Source organism: Hyla sarda, chromosome 8 (assembly GCF_029499605.1).
Source record: "Hyla sarda isolate aHylSar1 chromosome 8, aHylSar1.hap1, whole genome shotgun sequence".
NCBI classification, from domain to species: Eukaryota; Metazoa; Chordata; class Amphibia; order Anura; family Hylidae; genus Hyla; species Hyla sarda.
Window position 1 is genome coordinate 26433033 of NC_079196.1, and position 18243 is coordinate 26451275.

At 42.2% G+C, this 18243-nt stretch overlaps 1 protein-coding gene across 7 annotated transcripts in view; it reads right to left on the reverse strand.

The window, feature by feature from the left end:
- Positions 1-18243, reverse strand: part of LRP1B (LDL receptor related protein 1B) — a 1569499-nt gene that overhangs the window by 774692 nt on the left and 776564 nt on the right. The gene's annotated exons all lie outside the window — the stretch shown is intronic.

The window sequence follows — 18243 nt, forward strand, 5'->3', positions numbered from 1 at the left end:
GGGTGTCCCTGTCGCTCCGGACGTCTTCTTCCCCGGGATTCACGCTCTCCGTCGCCGTCATCACGTCGCTACACACGCCGCTCCTATTGGATGACGGGATGGCGTGCGCGACTACGTGATGACGTCGAAGGAGAGCGCCGCCATGCAGGGGAGCCCGGCACGGAGCAGACACCGAGGAGGCAGGTAAGGTCCCTCCCGGTGTCTTGTAAGCTGTTCGTGACTGCGCAATTTCGCCGCGGCGGTCCCGAACAGCCCGACGGAGCAGCCGTGTTAGTGTCACTTTCCCATCAGACGCGGCGGTCAGCTTTGATCGCAGCGTCTGAAGGGTTAATACAGGGCATCACCGCGATCGGTGATGTCCTATATTAGCCGCGGATCCCGGCCGTTGATGGCCACAGGGACCGGGGCGATAGGTGTGTATTTGCCGTATAAGACGCACCAACTTTTACCAAGAAAAAGTGCATCTTATACGGAGAAAAATACGGCATATGATGTGTGTCCGACCTGTGGTTGTGATATGAATTGTAGCCTGCCGGGTCCTTAAAGCATCACTGACATTTGGAGAGAAAAAATTACACATTGTGCAGACATGTCAAAACTTTAGATCGCATGCGGTCTCAGTCCTGAGACCCACCGCCATCGCGAGTCATAAACCAGTCAAGTGCATAGCAATGCTCTTCATTCCCCAACCAGCTGCTCAGTCTGACTCTGGCTCATTGTGGAATGAGTTCGATTTGGGTGACAGCTGGGGAATCAGATATGCACACCCGCACACTTCATCCGATTACAACGCACATTTGGATGCACATTAATGGTAACATGGGCTGACCAGGCAATTATTATTATTATTTTTTTTTTAAATATACATCTTAAGCATACCTACATACATTACATTGGAAAGCAATGCAGAAAACTACAGGATTCTGTCTTTAATTCTAAGCATTATCTGTAACTGGCAGTGCCAATAGTACCAGTGATGGAGTGGAGGGGCATGGCGTTGTGGATTCCCTTGATATGAGGCACCGTTGTGGCACCCTGGTGTGAGTTGAGCATGGGCACAACATTGCAAAGCAAATTTTGTGCAAAAACTATTGTTAACAAACAGCATCTGAATTGGGAGGTTGCGCCACAAGATTCAACACATATGAGTGTGCCCTGCAACCAACACCTCCCCCCCCTCCCTGATCCAGTCCCAAGAAGGGCAAGTCGTCTAAGACTACCCAATTTTTTACACACTTGATGTAAATGTTTATATTACAATACATATCCAGTAGGTTTAACGCAACACAATGTTCTAGATATAAACACATAAAAACACAATTGTTACAGGTTAATATTGTTTAAAGTGCAATACTAATTTAGTTTTTTTTGGTAGGATACAGTTCAAAACCTTCAGGTAACTTTGTAGTCCATGCCTGCTCAAGACTAAAGAGATCAGGATACAGGTTTATAGGACTTACGGAAAATCTGTATCCTGATTGCTTTAGCAGCAAGCAAGTCCCGGCTAGGAAGTTGCTTGGAGATTAAAACATATATCCTGCTGCCGGGCCTTGCACATTAAACAATATTAACCTACAAAGAGTTGTATTTATATCCAGTACATTGGGCTACAGAAAGGAGTTCTGTGTATGGCTAACATGTATGCTATCTATGAATTTTACTGTATTTGGGTCCTCCAAACAAGGGACTACAGCCATCAGAACATGTGTGCCGTTCAGCTACTATGACTGCTTGTGGAACTACAGATCCCAGCTGACCCTCGAAGCAACATCAACATCTGCATCGAAAGGATAGGGGATAAGATGTCTGATGGCGGGGGGCCCGCCGCCGGGACCCCCCGCGATCTCCCTGCAGCAGCCCGCATTCTATGCGTAGCTGCGTCTGAAGTTTCGGAAACCGCCGGGCTTCCGAGATGGGGAGGTGATGTCACGCCACCCCCCTCCATTCATGTCTATGGGAGGGAGCGTTGGGCCGTTACGCCCCCCTCCAATAGAAATTAATGGAGGGGGCGTGGCGTGACGTCACGTCCCCGTCTCGGAAGCCCAGCAGTTTCCAAAACTTCAGACGCAGCTATGCATAGATTGCGGGCTGCTGCAGGAAGATCGCAGGGGGGGATCCCAGCGGCGGGCCCCCCGCCATCAGACATCTTATCCCCTATCCTTTTGATAGGGGATAAGATGTTTTTGCCCGGAATACCCCCTTAAGGATATCTTTATCTATCTATCTATATCAAGAGAAGGCCTGATTCACTGACTCATCAACGCTCAGCCTAAACCCCTGGACCTAGAATGCTGAATTTTTTCACAGATGTTGTTTATAAGACGTAGACGAGGAATGAGAAAGGATTTTTTTTTATTCAACCCTTAAGGGTGTGAAAAGGGGTTGAAAGTTTACATGGAAGTCCTTCATTTTTGAAGCTAGAAGCATGAAACTTTGTTTTTACGCTAACAATTAGAGATAAAGAAACACGTGTTTTAACATTTTCTAAAATTCCACCCCTGAAGGGGTGAAACCGGGGTTCAAAGTTTGTATGAATTAACCCCTTGCCGCAGAACGCCGGGCATACCCGGCGCTGCGGCACGAGAGGTTTATGAAGCGAGCTCAGGAGCTGAGCTGGCATCATACCCGCATGGTCCCGGCTGTTATCAGCAGCCAGGAGGCATGGCTAATGCCGGACATCACCGTTCCGGCAGATGTCCGGCATTAACTCTTTAGACGCGGCAATCAAAGTTGAAAGAATTCGGGTTGTTTGGATGCCGTAGACTTTACCCACAACAGCCTCATTACTATAGGATCGTAAAAAGTAGATCTATGTTACCCCAAATTTTACGCGAGCGAAGCCGCGGGCAAAAGCTAGCATACACCTAAAAAGGGATTGCTCAAGATATTGGAAATACATACAATGGAAGTCAAAAGGATTACCAATGCAGAGCCATGCACCACCTGCACTATGTACGTTTCGCACTATTGCGCTTCGTCAGGGGGCGTGGCCCCCTGACGAAGCGCAATAGCGCGAAACGTACGTTGGGGTAAGGGCAAGGTGGTGCATGGCTCTGCATTGGTAATCCTTTTGTCTTCCATTGTATGTATTTCCAATATCTTGAGCAATCCATTTTTAGGTGTATATATCCTTAATGTGTGCATGCTCTTTTAGATTTGGCTTATGCAGGTCTCTTTATCTTTTTGGATCAATGTTTAGTCTGCATCTCCTGCTGTATATCCAGCAATGTGCACTGTGCTTTTACATCTTTTTTTAAATGTGTTTTATTTCATGTACTCTCAATAAAGACTTGTATGTTTTCTATACTGTGGTTGTTGCTGAGTATTTTTTCTTGGTGGTTGTGTTTATGGGTTCCCAGCAACGTATCCTTATTTGGACTTTCTTGGTGACAATACTTCTTTAATACTAAAAGACATTAAAAAAAAATAATCTTCCAAAAATAACCCAGGTTCAATCATTCTAGAAAAGTGATTTCCAGGCAGGAATGTGATTTTGTGCGGATAAAAGGACCATTTCGGGTTGTGTTATATCGCTCGTCAATTAACGGCACATAAGTCGCTGCGGACTTCATTTCACTCCACACAATTTCAGATTACCGCACTTGTGACACTCTTATCTGAGACTTGCAGTTAATTTATGCACACATCTCGCTTTATATAAATTGACCATGAACAATTCTCATTCACCTTGATAGAAATGCTAAGATTGGAATTAGGTAGAAGAACACTGGGAAAGAGATTAGGCTTCATAAAGTACTCAATGGACCTAAAATAAAAGTATTTTTTGAAGAGATGTTCTGAATTTTTTCGGTGCTGTTGTTCTCATGTGCTGCTGCAAAGGCAAGGATACAGTTGTCTTAAAATATGGATGTATAGGAATAGATCACTACACAATGTTCATCTATAGTGTTGAGCGGCATAGGCCATATTCGAATTTACGATATTTTGCGAATATATGGACGATTATTCGTCATATATTCGCAAATTTAGCATATTCGTAATATTTGTGTTTTATTTTCGCATATGCGAAAATTAGCATATGTGAAAATTTGCATATACAAAAATTTGCATATGTGAATATTCACACACCAGTCTCACACAGTAGTATTACAGCCTTCTTTACACCACACAAGCTTGAAGCAGAGAAGGATGATCACTGTGATGTGTACTGTGAAAAAAAAAATATATTTGTGGATGCGAAAATATAGTGCTATATTCGTGAATATTCACGAATTTGCGAATATTTGATATTCGCGAATAAAATAAAATACTATTCATCTATAGGGCGAGCTAGAAATATGACACCTATATCCCAGGTGTCAAAAATAAACAACTGAAATGAACAAAAGTATTGGCGCTCTAAAGTGAATTGGACTTGGAATCTAAACAAATAAAAATGAAAATAATAAGATGTTTATTGTTTTATACAGTACTTGTTATAACTGATCTATCACAGGGCCTTCGTGACCTATTTAGAACATCAATAAAAGAGATAAAAGATTACACAAATAAGATTACATGAAGTCTAATGAGCATTTACACTGTCACCATTAAACAGAATATAACAAAATATTACATGATAAAATATTATCAGCACTAATATGAATGACAAGGTAGGAGCAAATCAATTGCGTTGCTGAAAAGTTTGCGTTTATTTGAGTGGAAAACAGTTTTTTTTAATAAACTGGTGTCAGAAAGTTAAACAGATTTGTAAATTACTTCTATTTAAAAATCTTAATCCTTCCAGTACAGTGACCCCCCGACCCACTGCTTCAGCTGCCGCTGGATAGCCGTTTACGGTGCCCCGTGTGCTGCGGTGATAGTCTCCTATCTGTACTCGGGGCTCTGGAGCGTCCTCTTCGGGATCCCCTCCATCAACGGTGCTCTCCATCATCGTCATCACGTTGTTGCTCACGCCGTCCCGTCATCCAATAGGAGCGGCGTGCGTAGTGACGTGATGACGGTGACGTGAGAGCGACGTACCCGGGCAGCAGAGACGTTCCGGAGTGGCGGGGACACCACTGCGACGCGGCGACAGCGATGGAGGGCGACATCCAGGGCAGCGGTGACCAGCGGTGACGAGTCCGGAGCGGCGGGGACAGGTGAGTACAACTTCCTATTCTTTACATTGCACGGATCCCTCAACATACGATGGTTTCAACAAACGATGGTTCATTTGGAACAGATTACCATCGTATGTTGAGGGACCACTGTACTTATCAGCTGTTGTATGCTCCAGAGGAATTTGTGTAGTTATTTTCAGTCTGACCACAGTGCTCTCTGATGACATCTCTGTCCGTGTCAGGAATTGTCCTGAGCAGGAGAAGTTTGCTATAGGGATTTGCTCCTACTCTAGACAGTTCCTGACATGGACAGAGGTGTCAGCAGAGAACACTGTGGTCAGACTGGAAAGAACTTCACAACTTCCTCTGGAGCATACAGCAGCTGATAAATACTGGAAGGATTAAGATTTTCAAATAGAAGTAATTTACAAAACTGTTAACATTTTTGGCACCAGTTGATTTAAAAAAAAAATTTTCCACTGAAGTCCCCTTTTAAGCACCTTATAATTTTAAAGATGATCATATTAATAGCAGTTCATATATGACCTCAGATGTGCCGCTAGAATAAAAACTGTGGCAACAATTAATACTCCAAATTGGATGCACTTTTGCCTCTGAAAGTACTGAAAATAAAATAAAAACCTTGGTACTGTGTACCTCGCTGCAGCCAATATTGGTACCAATTATTACAGTTCTTCTACAACGAGGATGTCCCTGCACACCAACCTTACTACAATTGTCCCCTGCTAGAAGACATAGATTGTGGTAGAAATCGACGAAATCTTCTATTTACATAGATTTTTTTGGTCATTATTTACGTCATGCTTTCACTTCCTCATAAATCCAGTGCTCGTCTACATTGGCAGGGATTTACTTACGACGAGCGTGTGAGTTGCTGCCCTTGATTAATCTCTCCACCCCCATTGTCTTTAGCAGACCACCGTTTTATAGGGTTGTCCACTTTGCACAATATCTAATTAAGAGCAGGGTCTCTTGACAATAAGAAGATGACAGAGTCACTGTCACTGCCAAACACTTGTATCTGTTGACTACCATGACGTTTTCCCTGCAGCCCCACCACAGGGAAGTTTTAGCATGAGACTGTGCCCATTGGAATCCAAGGGTTGTCTGTGTAATGCAGGACAGGACTGGTCTACCAGATTCTGAATGGGGCACCTCCTATTAAAGGGGAAACACCACAATCAAAAGTTATAACTTATTATTGGCTAAAGGATAACTAACAGGTTGGTGGGGATGTGACTGCTGGGACCCCTATCGATCACAAGTATGGGGTAGAATGTTCCGAAATTCACAGAGCACACTAAGAATACAGAACCAGTTCTCCATTCATTCTTTATGGGGCTTCCTGAAATTACCAAGCGCTCAGCTCGGCAATGTTCAGAAGCTCCACAGGAAATGGATGGAGTCTTAGCCACATACTGTATGTCCATTGGACTAATTTTCCTGAATACTTGGGGTCTCAGCAGTCGCATCCCCAACAATCAGCCAGTTATTCCCTATTATAAAGACATTTACTCAGGCTCAATACCATATTATTCGCCGTATAAGACGCACTTTTTCTTCCCCAAAACTGGGGGGAAAAGTTGGTGCGTCTTATACGGCAAATACACATTAAAACTGGCGGTCCCTGCGGCCATCAACGGCCGGGACCCACGGTTAATACAGAACATCACCGATCGCGGTTCTAACCCTTCAGACGCGGCGATCAAAGCTGACTGCTGCATCTGAAGCAAAAGTGACACTAACCCAGCTGCTCAGTCGGGCTGTTCAGGACCACTGTGGTGAAATTGCGGTGTCCCGAACAGCTTACAGGACATCGGAAGGGACCTTACCTGCCTCCTCGGTGTCTGCTCCATGCCGGGATCCCCTGCATGGCCGGCGCTCTCCTTCGACGTCATCACGTCGTCGCGCACGCTGTCCCGTCATCCAATAGGAGCGGCGTGTGTAGCAACGTGATGGCGGCGACGGAGAGCGAGGATATCGGGCAGCAGAGACGTTCCGGAGCGACGGGGACACCCCGGGGACGTGGCGACAGCGATGGAGGGCGACATCCAGGGCAGCAGTGACGAGCGGTGACAGGTCCAGAGCGGCGGGGACACATGAGTACTACCTCCTATACCAGTGGTCTTCAACCTGCGGACCTCCAGATGTTGCAAAACTACAAACTACAAAACTGCAACATCTGGAGGTCCGCAGGTTGAAGATCACTGTCCTATACTTTACATTGTATTTGGTTCAGAATCATTATTTTCTAGATTTTTATGCTTTAAAATTGGGTGCGTTTTATATGCCGGAGCGTCTTATATGACGAAAAATACGGTATTTTCCTTTAGGGGGAAAAGTTGCAGACTATTTAATATTTCTTGCAATAATCTCATAAATAATATGACAGCACATGCAGTAAGTAGTGGCGATACCACATTTATACCTACATGAGCTGCCAATATAAGAATTATTCCTTAATGTACAAGGCTCAATCCTAACAAACAGGTTTCTATAAAAAAAAAAAAAGAAAATCTGAAAAACCCCAAGACTAACAAATTAAACCCAAGTCCCCGGTAGAGTTTTAAAACCACATTGAACCCAATAGAAGCTGATTTATTTTAACCATTTCCCTGCAGTACTGTATCACGCTGGGTCCTCTAGACACTAAAGTAATCCAGAACTCATTTGTAAGGATGAGCTGATAACAATATGTCGACTGGATGTCAAACACTTTATAGATTGGAGGCATCCAGGGTGCGCTGAGAAAACTTTAAGTGTTATGTTAATCCAATATGCAGCACAAAGAAATCCCCGTACAGAGAATCGGCAAAGATAAGTGGCAGCTGATGTACAGTGATTAATCCTGATCTAAGAACCTGGAATATTAACCCTCTACTGCCTGGAGGAGCTGAAAATCGCCCGACGCTTATCACTTATTCATGTTCATTAACAAAGTCTTCTTACAAAACCATGTCTGTTTATAACGGATTAAAGGATTAAACAGAACTTCTCATTGTAAACTGCAGTAAGGAATTATTATTAATATTGTAATGCAATTCCCTATACCCTAGATATTCACATATCTATCTATCTATCTATCTATCTATCTATCTATCTATCTATCTATCTATCTATATATATATATATATCTCATATCTTTCTATCTATCTATCTCATATCTCTCTATCTATCTCATATCTATCTATCTCATATCCATCTATCTATCTAAAAATCCAGGAAACAGCAGCACACAAAGGTATTTGTGTCAAAAAAGTGGAAGTTAATTCCATTAATCCAGTGAACAAAGTGCGAGCAACGTTTATGTGACCTCACGTCACCGTTATCAAGCTCCTGGAATACTATCTATCTATCTATCTCATATCTATATCATATCTGTATCTATCTATCTATCTATACAAGAAATAAGTTGGCCAGCACTATTGATTCAAAACTATTATACGGACCTGGCTTACAGGTGCAGGCTGCTGGGCTAAATATACAGCAACAGGAGAATACAGCAGCACACTGCTAGCACAAAGATATAGATAAAACATGAGTTTATAGATACAACATGAGAAGCTATTCAGCTATGATGCAGTAATGAAATAGTGAGATACTTAGCTTGCAATTTGGTGGCAAAATAGCTTGAACCGTCCCACCACGGTAAGGGGATCTTATTGGGACAGACCCTACACTATGAATATGCCTCTGTGTAAATAAATCAGCAGGCATTGCAAGATCTGGAACATCCAAATCACCTTATATACACCTGATAGAGGTGAGTGGGGTGCAAGAACCAACATGGAGGTAGCCACTCCCCCATTTGTGTAATACAAACAAGAAATAAGTTGGCCAGCACTATTGATTCCAATAGTGGTCCGTATAATAGTTTGGAATCAATAGTGCTGGCCAACTTATTTCTTGTTTGTATTACACATATGGGGGAGTGGCTACCTCCATGTTGGTTCTTGCACCCCACCCACCTCTAGCAGGTGTATATAAGGTGATTTGGATGTTCTAGATCTTGCAATGCCTGCTGATCTATTCACACAGAGGCATATTCATAGTGTAGGGTCCGTCCCAATGATATCACCTTACCGTGGTGGGACGGTTCAAGCTATTTGGCCGCCAAATTGCAAGCTAAGTATCTCACTATTTCATTACTGCACCATAGCTGAATAGCTTCTCATGTTGTATCTATATACTCATGTTTTATCTATATATTTGTGCTAGCAGGTGCTAGCAGTGTGCTGCTGTATTCTCCTGTTGCTATCTATCTATCTCATATCTATCTATCCCATATCTATCTATCTATCTAGCAACAGGAGAATACAGCAGCACACTGCTAGCACAAAGATATAGATGAAACATGAGTATATAGATAAAACATGAGTATATAGATAGAACATGAAAGCTATACAGCTGTAATGCAATAAATGAAGATATGAAACTATGAAAATATGAGGTACTTAGCTTGCAAATTTGGCGCCAAATAGCGTTGGACCGTCCCACCACGGTATGGTGACCTCATTCTGGGACGGACCCTACACTGTGTATATGCCTCTGTGTGAACAGTACAACAGGCATTGCAAGGTCTGAAACATCCAAGGCACCTTATATACACCTAATAGAGGTGGGTGGGGTGCAGGAGCCAACATGGAGGTAGCCACTCCCCCTTATGTGTAATACAACCAAAGGATAAATTGGCCAGCACTATTGATCCAAACTATTGTAAAAACCTGGCTTGCAGGTGCAAGCTGCTGGGCTAAATATACAGCAACAGTAGAATACAGCAGCACACTGCTAGCACAAAGATATAGATGAAACATGAGTATATAGATAAATCTATCTATCTATCTCATATCTATCTATCTATCTATCTCATTTCTATCTATTTCATATCTATCTATCCCATATCTATCTATCTATATCTATCTCTCTCTATTTATCTAACTATCTATCCATCTCATATCTATCTATCTATCCCATATCTATCTATCTATCTCATATATATCTATCTCATTTCTATCTATCTCATATCAATCTATCTAGCTCATATCTATCTATCCCATATCTATCTATCTATCTATCTATCTATCTATCTCATATCTATCTATCTATCTATCTATCCCATATCTATCTATCTATCTATCTATCTCATACCTAACTATCTATCTCCTATCTATGTATCTCATATATATATATATATATATATATATATATATATATATATATATATATATATCCCCCTATCTCATATTAATCAAAATATTTAATATCTATCTATCTATTTATATATCTATCTGTGAGTGATGTTGCAGCTATTCATGGAAATCATTCAGCTAAATAAATAAACTTCTAGAATATAAAGCAACCCTCCAATAAAAGACATCCCTTTGAATATACACAATCTTCCTTTCCTAATGACGCAAATATTAATAGCTCAGGAAATAATAAATCAAGGCTCCCTAAATATTCTGAGAGCTCAGATCCCCCCAATGATATTGTATCATGACTTGAATTGCCTGAGCCGCGGTTCTGCCATTACATTCTAAGGACAAGGTGGAATCTTCCATTCTGTTACAATAGAACATATTTACAACAATACCGCCCAAGTGTTCAGAAGAATGAACCAAGTAAAGTATTGTAGTCAGACTAAACATTTCTGCTGACTAGGAAACTGGAGCTAAACCAATGCTAGAAAACCAACAGAATTTATCAAAAGAAACAAGTCCCATAGCTTTTAATTGGATTTTTTCTCTTTTTGATAAATCTGATGATGTTTTGGCGCTGACTTTTTTCGGTTCATACAGCTGAGGTGTTGTGATAAATACAACTTCAATTAGTTTGGTCCTGGAGCTCGGGGTGCGCTCACTTTGATAAGATGGCTTGAACTCTGCATAATAATGACTCTAATGCGTATGTCTGACATTGGTAGAAAAAGAAGAAGTCTGAATATTAACAATGCCAAAAAGGCAGCAAAAGTGCAAAAATGTGTTTCAAATGAGAAGCTCTCCACAGACTTTATGCTTTAATGGCTCCGTAATGAGGGCCAGATATGGAAAGATCCCACAAAAGTGAAAACATTCGTTTCACTTTATTGTACATTAAAACTATTAATTTATGTTTTTTTTAATCTTTAAAACAATTTATGTAAAATTTGATGTAGGTCACAGGATGTACTATCATGGTACGGCCACACGAGGAACAGATGCTGTGAATTTTTTTATACCCAAATTCTGCAGCATTATAAGTACAAGCAATGTGGATGCGACTTTTTACAATAAAATTACCCACCAAGCTTGTCAGTTCATGTGGTGGAATTGTTGTAAATGTTTTGAAGATTTTATAGGAACCATAGTAAGGCTGGAAACAGAAAATGCCCAAAAAACACTATACTCATTACATGGTATTTTTTGGGGGCTAAAAACGTTGCTGCCAGGTGATAGCTGGGAGCCAATAGGGACTTGCCAAAAGCTCATGACATTTGGCATTTATTTTCTAAAAATGAAGCATGTGTCGGGTAAGCCTTTCCCCCCTGAATTCTTTAATAGAAATCCTTGGGTCACATGATGAACAAATCTCTTCACTTGTAATGAAAAAAAAACATTTATTTAAAAAAATAAAAATAAAATAACACACAAAATATTACGTCTTTGGAGTAAAAAAAAATGACGGGACAGTTTTTGTGGCTTCTTTTTGCTTGCCAAAAAAACACCAAACTTGTGTCTAATTCTAATCTAAGGCTGGTTTCACACTGCCTCTGAAGTTTTTGTTGCATTTTTTGAGTCAATACCAGTAATAAATCCATTAGGAAGGAGTAATAGAAGACCTTTATATTTACCTTAGTGTGACGCCAGCCTAAATCCACTGATTGACCGGTTGGCTCATTTTTGCCCCGTATGCGGTTTTCCACCGGACCTAAAACCGTGGTCACTCTGGTCAGCTCATTGAAATGAATTACATACAGGCAACATATGGCAGGGATACGGGAGCGCATCGTTTTAGCTCCCCCCAGCCGAATGCCCTCCCGTATGGCTGAAAACGTGATGTGAACCCAGCATTATTTGATGAAAAATAAATATAAATGGGACAGTTCATATTTATTTGGCAACTCAATTTGGATGCTAGATTGTTGGACATGCTGCTCCTTCCCCCGTTCGATCTGCAACCACTAGATCCAAGAAAAATTATGTCAACCGATGTACTTTGTCATCAGATGTGGCCAGTTTTAGGCGGGGTTTTCTTAGCCAGATTGAGGAATACATGTGAATTCAGCCTTACATGCAGGAAAAACTGATAATTTAAAGGGGTACTCCGGTGGAAAACTGGTGGCAGAAAGTTAAACAGATTTATAAATTACTTCTATTTAAAAATCCCAATCCTTCCAGGACTTATCAGATGCTGTATGCTACAGAGGAAGTTCTTTTCTTTTTGAATTTATTTTCTGTCTGACCGCAGTGCTCTCTGCTGACACCTCTGTCCATGTCAGGAACTGTCCAGAGTGGGAGAAAATCCCCATGGCAAACCTATCCTGCTCTGGACAGTTCCTGATATGGACAGAGGTGTCAGCAGAGAGCACTGTGGTCCGACAGAAAGGAAATTCAAGAAGAAAAGAACTTCCTGTGGAGCATACAGCAGCTGAAAAGTACTGGAAGGATTAAGATTTTTAACTATAAGTAATTTATAAATCTGAGTAATGAAGAATTGTAGATGGCACTCACCCAAGAGTTCAGACTATTCTTTATTTAATAGACAGAGTGGCGGTGTCAGACAGGGGAAGAAACAGTAACACAATCAGCGTGCAGGTAACAGCTGTGTCGTACTTCCGACCATGCATGGTCTGGACTGAGCACCATACGGATTGGTTTTGCTTCATATTTCCACACCTGTGTCTGCCCACTTGCCGTGGTTGCAGCTGTGCCGGACTCTATAACTTTTGCCTGTAATTTATAAATCTGTTTAACTTTCTGGCACCATTTGATTTTAAAAATAATTGTTTTCCATAGGAGTACCCCTTTAAGGTAATCTTGAACCAAGGTCAAAATTCTTCAAGGCGTAATACAGAAAGAAAACAAAACTTGAAGTGCCTAGAATGTAAATTTTATTAGGATAGCTAAAATAAATCACCACATTTTGTGAATACCAGCACACAAAGAATTCTTGGAAATATTTGCCAACAGTAGGAGGTAATAAATCACCTCTAAATGCAGTGAATGCTGGACAGCAAATAGGGTGCCAAGGATGAGTATACAAAATAGACAGGACCCTAGCAACCCACAAAGAGCTGACTGTGAATAGACCCCCAGTCCACCCAACGTGTTTCTGTTGCAAGTCAACTGCAACTTCTTCAGGGGTGAAACCGCTGGAAGATGTGAACAGATCAAACAATATGTACAACCTGCATGGTTTACATGGCAAACATTCAACAGTCAACACAAATATTTGTGTGTATTCAGTCATTTTATTTATCTATTGCTTGACTAATTTAGAACAAATAAGGCCCTTTTCCTACTTGTCCAGAAACCCAGGTAGTAAAATCCCAGTGGGAAACAGATGCTAGAACTATTCTTATTGTTGTCATTCAGATCATTCAAGAACTGTGGCATGTCAGTGGAGACACCAGATCGGTCCAAATGCGAGATAGAAGAATGTGACCTGCAGTATTTTCATATCCGGCCTTGAAATCTTTGTAGTTCCAAATGGTAAAAAAAAAACTCATGACAACTGAAGTATATTTTAATTATTTAACAAAGTTTTAAAAAAAAAACTAATTCCTATGAAACTGATGTATGTAAACCCTTTCTAAATTGCCTAATACACAAAGATTCAACCAGAGGTTAAGTCTTGGGGAAAAAATTATGGGAACTCACCCAAGATTTTCACTCAAGGGCAGGACCTGCAGAACTCCTGCTAATAGGAACAGTGTTCCTGCTGTGAAAAAAGGGCAGAAACTCTATTCCCATGCATTTTTGCAGGACTTGAGTTGGACCAATAGGGCCCTTGGAGAAAGATAAGATTAGCCCATGTTCATTCTTTCTCTTGTGGGTGGAAAATGTCTGGATGAGATATCTTGCACCATAAATGGGGGGGGGGGGAGGTGGAAAATGGGGGGGTGGAAAGTTTGGGGAAGGGTCATAAAAAAAGCACAAAGGGGACACAGATATCAAGACTTATTGTTCTAGGTGATAAAAATTGAAGGCTAATCTAGACCTAGATGTGCACCATTGGCCATTGTTTCCAACCAGTGTCAGGGCCTGTGTGCCTTCGGCAGTCCGGGGATGCTCAAAGTTGTAGTTTTGCCAAAGCTGGAGGCACACTGGTTGGAAAACGCTACCATCAGCATAGTAATAATAATCTACTGTACTTAATGTTCAATTGTGAAGCTGTAATTAGAAAAATAACGTGTAATTTCTTCTAGCCGGACTGTCAAGTGGTAAGACATCTTCAGATTCACTTGGTTAATTTTACCCTCATTATTTTTTGCTGGTTAGAACATGCTTTCAATTAAAGGATCTAATTCAGATAAGCAGATGTTAATACCAGCGTTATGTCATAAACGTCGTCCCCAAGATCTCCCAGAGCACAACTCGGGAGCCACTTAACCTCCCGCTGCGATCAATGCCCTTCCATAGTCTTAGCCGTATGTAGTTCAACCCTAATTGCATAATTATTTCCCATACACATCACTCCAGTATAGCGAAGGGAGACGGAATCGGAGGACGCTCACGACAAAGAGAATAGGGTGAAGCGATTTCGATAATTTCCCTTTGAAAACTTAGCAATTATTTCTCCCAGGTTAGTTAATAAAAAGTATCACTTGTAAATCACTTTGTGTTACCAATTGAATGCTTTGAAAAAAATGCTTTTTCCGATCATGCTTTATATCCCTTACTAGGAATACCCGCTGGGTCAACGGTGTTTAATATGCTTTGAAGTTGGTGAGAACACCAAATCCTAAGTTTAGGTGAGTTGTATAATACGTGATATCAGAAGCTGTATGAGCGCTGGGATGAGCTCTCCGGGATAAGCAGGTAGAACAGAAAAGCCATTGAATAGGGAAAGTTCCTGTAAAGAATTGGCAAGACGAAGGTGAAAGAGAGAGCAAAAGAATTAAATACTGAGCTAGGACGAGGAATTAGCAGAAGAGGATTATGGGAGAGAGTAAAGAACAAAAATGATGACTTATCAACGGGAGGGTAGAAGTGTTGGTGCTGAGAAGCAATGGCTACAAAGTACAATGAGTTGGAATGAATAAGTAGTATTTGAAGAACTTGAGACAACTCAGCCTAAGGACTCTCGATTTTTAAGCTACTGTTAATAAGGTACAAAGATTTGTTTTTTTTTTCTCTAACCCCTTCCCACCATACACCTCAATGTGAACCTAGAAAATATGGCAGGAGTTAAGTCTCTGTGGGTCAGTCCCAGATTTTATACAGCTGGCAGCTGCAAGCATCATCAGTTGAAACATTAGATAAAGGAAGAGGACTGTCACCTGATAAGCACCCTCTGACAGGATCACGGGGTGCCGAGCAGTTGTCATAAGGTGTAATAGTAGATCAATACAACCAGAATACAATGCAATGCAGCATTTTGCAGTGTATTGTACAAGCCACCAAGTTATCACATGTTTATATGGGCACTGCCTGTTTCAAAAACGTTTTATATGTTGTGCATGGGAAAACATTAACCTTTCTAATATACTTAATTAAAAATGTATCTCTTTTTTATAGAAATCATGGCTTGTAAAAAAAAAAAAAGGCCATTGGGGGTCCGCAAACCATCCAGAACATTATCCTGTTCAGCTACAGTATCATCTTTGTCCCAGCTAAAGCACAGGCCGGGACAAAATCTAGGAGGTGAGGGAGAGACTAGCGCTACTCTGTGCTCACTCCTGTCCTATCAGACTCCAGCATGGAAACAGAGAGGAGGGGGTTACAGAGCAGCTTGCAGTGATTGGATGAAGAGACCCAGCACAGCAGACTCAGGGAGGAAGATGAGTCATTCAGAGACAGGACACTCCTTCCTCAAAGTACAGAATGAAAAACCAAGTGAGAAACAAATAGAAGGCATTTGTGAGAACAATATAGGTGCTAGACACATAAAAAACTGTATGTACATGATAAGGATTAGGTACTTTAAAGCGTACCTGTCAGATCCCACAAAAAAAAAAAAAAAAAAAAAATGTTATTATGTTACTCAGTACCTAGTCCTGACCATATACATATCATTTTTATGTCGCTATTACCAATATTTTGCTAAAAAAAAACTGCATATTAAGCTGCTCACTGTCTTTTTCATTCTGTCTTGTGGAGGGGCGTGTCCTTCTCTTGCCTTGCCTGATGACTCAGCTTTCTCCCTCACTCTACTCTGACTCTGACTGCTCTGGGAGCGAGCATGGCAGCCTTGCTCTGTACTCCTTTCCTCTCTGGTTTAATGCTGTGCATGTTACACAGAGAGGAGGAAAGATTATTGGAGATTGCCTGTACTCTACCACCAAAGACAATAATCGTGAGTGTATAGCTTACATCTTCCTATGTCATTCATGTGTGTCATCCTTTGGCAGTCCTGTAATGCTGAGACTTGTAGTTTTGGAATAGTTGGTGGTACAGTGTCTGGATAACTCTTTTTAATAGCAGTGTTGCCTTCAGCTGTGTGCCTACTGCTTTTGCAAAACCAAAACTCCAAGCATGCCCAGACATCCTTTCGCTGTCCATACTTGGAGTTTTAGTTTTGCAACAGATGGAGAAACATGATTAGTAACATTCTGTGTTGCAGCAGTTTTGCTGCAGGCTGTGTTCCTCCTGCAGCCTTGTCCGCATTCTCTTGTTCATGACCCTTGGACACCCTCATGCTGCTGTGGGACTTATCAGTGTTCCAGGAGGTATCGGGACCCCTAGTGGAGTGATTTTCAAAAGCAGTTTTCTTTTATAAAATGTGATTTATTTATTTTTTAAAGACTTATATTAGAAAAACTATTGTTTTGCCAAGATGTGCAACATATAAAAATGTTTTATATCTGAAAGTCCTTTGAAAGCTAACACTGATATTATTTGTATGCTGGCAGTAATAGTTTTGTAACAGCTGGAGGCACCCTGGTTAGGAAGAACTAAACTAAAGACAGGTGTGTGTCACGATGCCGGCTGGCAGGTAGTGGATCCTCTGTGCCAGAGAGGGATTGGCGTGGACCGTGCTAGTGGACCGGTTCTAAGCCACTACTGGTTTTCACCAGAGCCCGCCGCAAAGCGGGATGGTCTTGCTGCGGCGGTAGTGACCAGGTCGTATCCACTAGCAACGGCTCACCTCTCTGGCTGCTGAAGATAGGCGCGGTACAAGGGAGTAGGCAAAAGCAAGGTCGGACGTAGCAGAAGGTCGGGGCAGGCAGCAAGGATCGTAGTCAGGGGCAACGGCAGAAGGTCTGGAAACACAGGCAAGGAACACACAAGGAACGCTTTCACTGGCACTAAGGCAACAAGATCCGGCAAGGGAGTGCAGGGGAAGTGAGGTGATATAGGGAAGTGCACAGGTGAACACACTAATAGGAACCACTGCGCCAATCAGCGGCGCAGTGGCCCTTTAAATCGCAGAGACCCGGCGCGCGCGCGCCCTAGGGAGCGGGGCCGCGCGCGCCGGGACAGAACAGACGGAGAGCGAGTCAGGTAGGGGAGCCGGGGTGCGCATCGCGAGCGGGCGCTACCCGCATCGCGAATCGCATCCCGGCTGGCAGCGGAATCGCAGCGCCCCGGGTCAGAGGACGTGACCGGGGCGCTGCCGCGGGGAGAGTGAAGCGAGCGCTCCGGGGAGGAGCGGGGACCCGGAGCGCTCGGCGTAACAGTACCCCCCCCCTTGGGTCTCCCCCTCTTCTTAGAGCCTGAGAACCTGAGGAGCAGACTTTTGTCTAGGATGTTGTCCTCAGGTTCCCAGGATCTCTCTTCAGGACCACAACCCTCCCAGTCCACTAAAAAAAAATTTTTCCCTCTGACCTTTTTGGCAGCTAAAATTTCTTTGACCGAGAAGATGTCCGAGGAGCCGGAAACAGGAGTGGGAGGAACAGATTTGGGAGAAAAACGGTTGAGGATGAGTGGTTTGAGAAGAGAGACGTGAAAGGCATTAGGGATACGAAGAGAGGGAGGAAGAAGAAGTTTATAAGAGACAGGATTAATTTGACACAAAA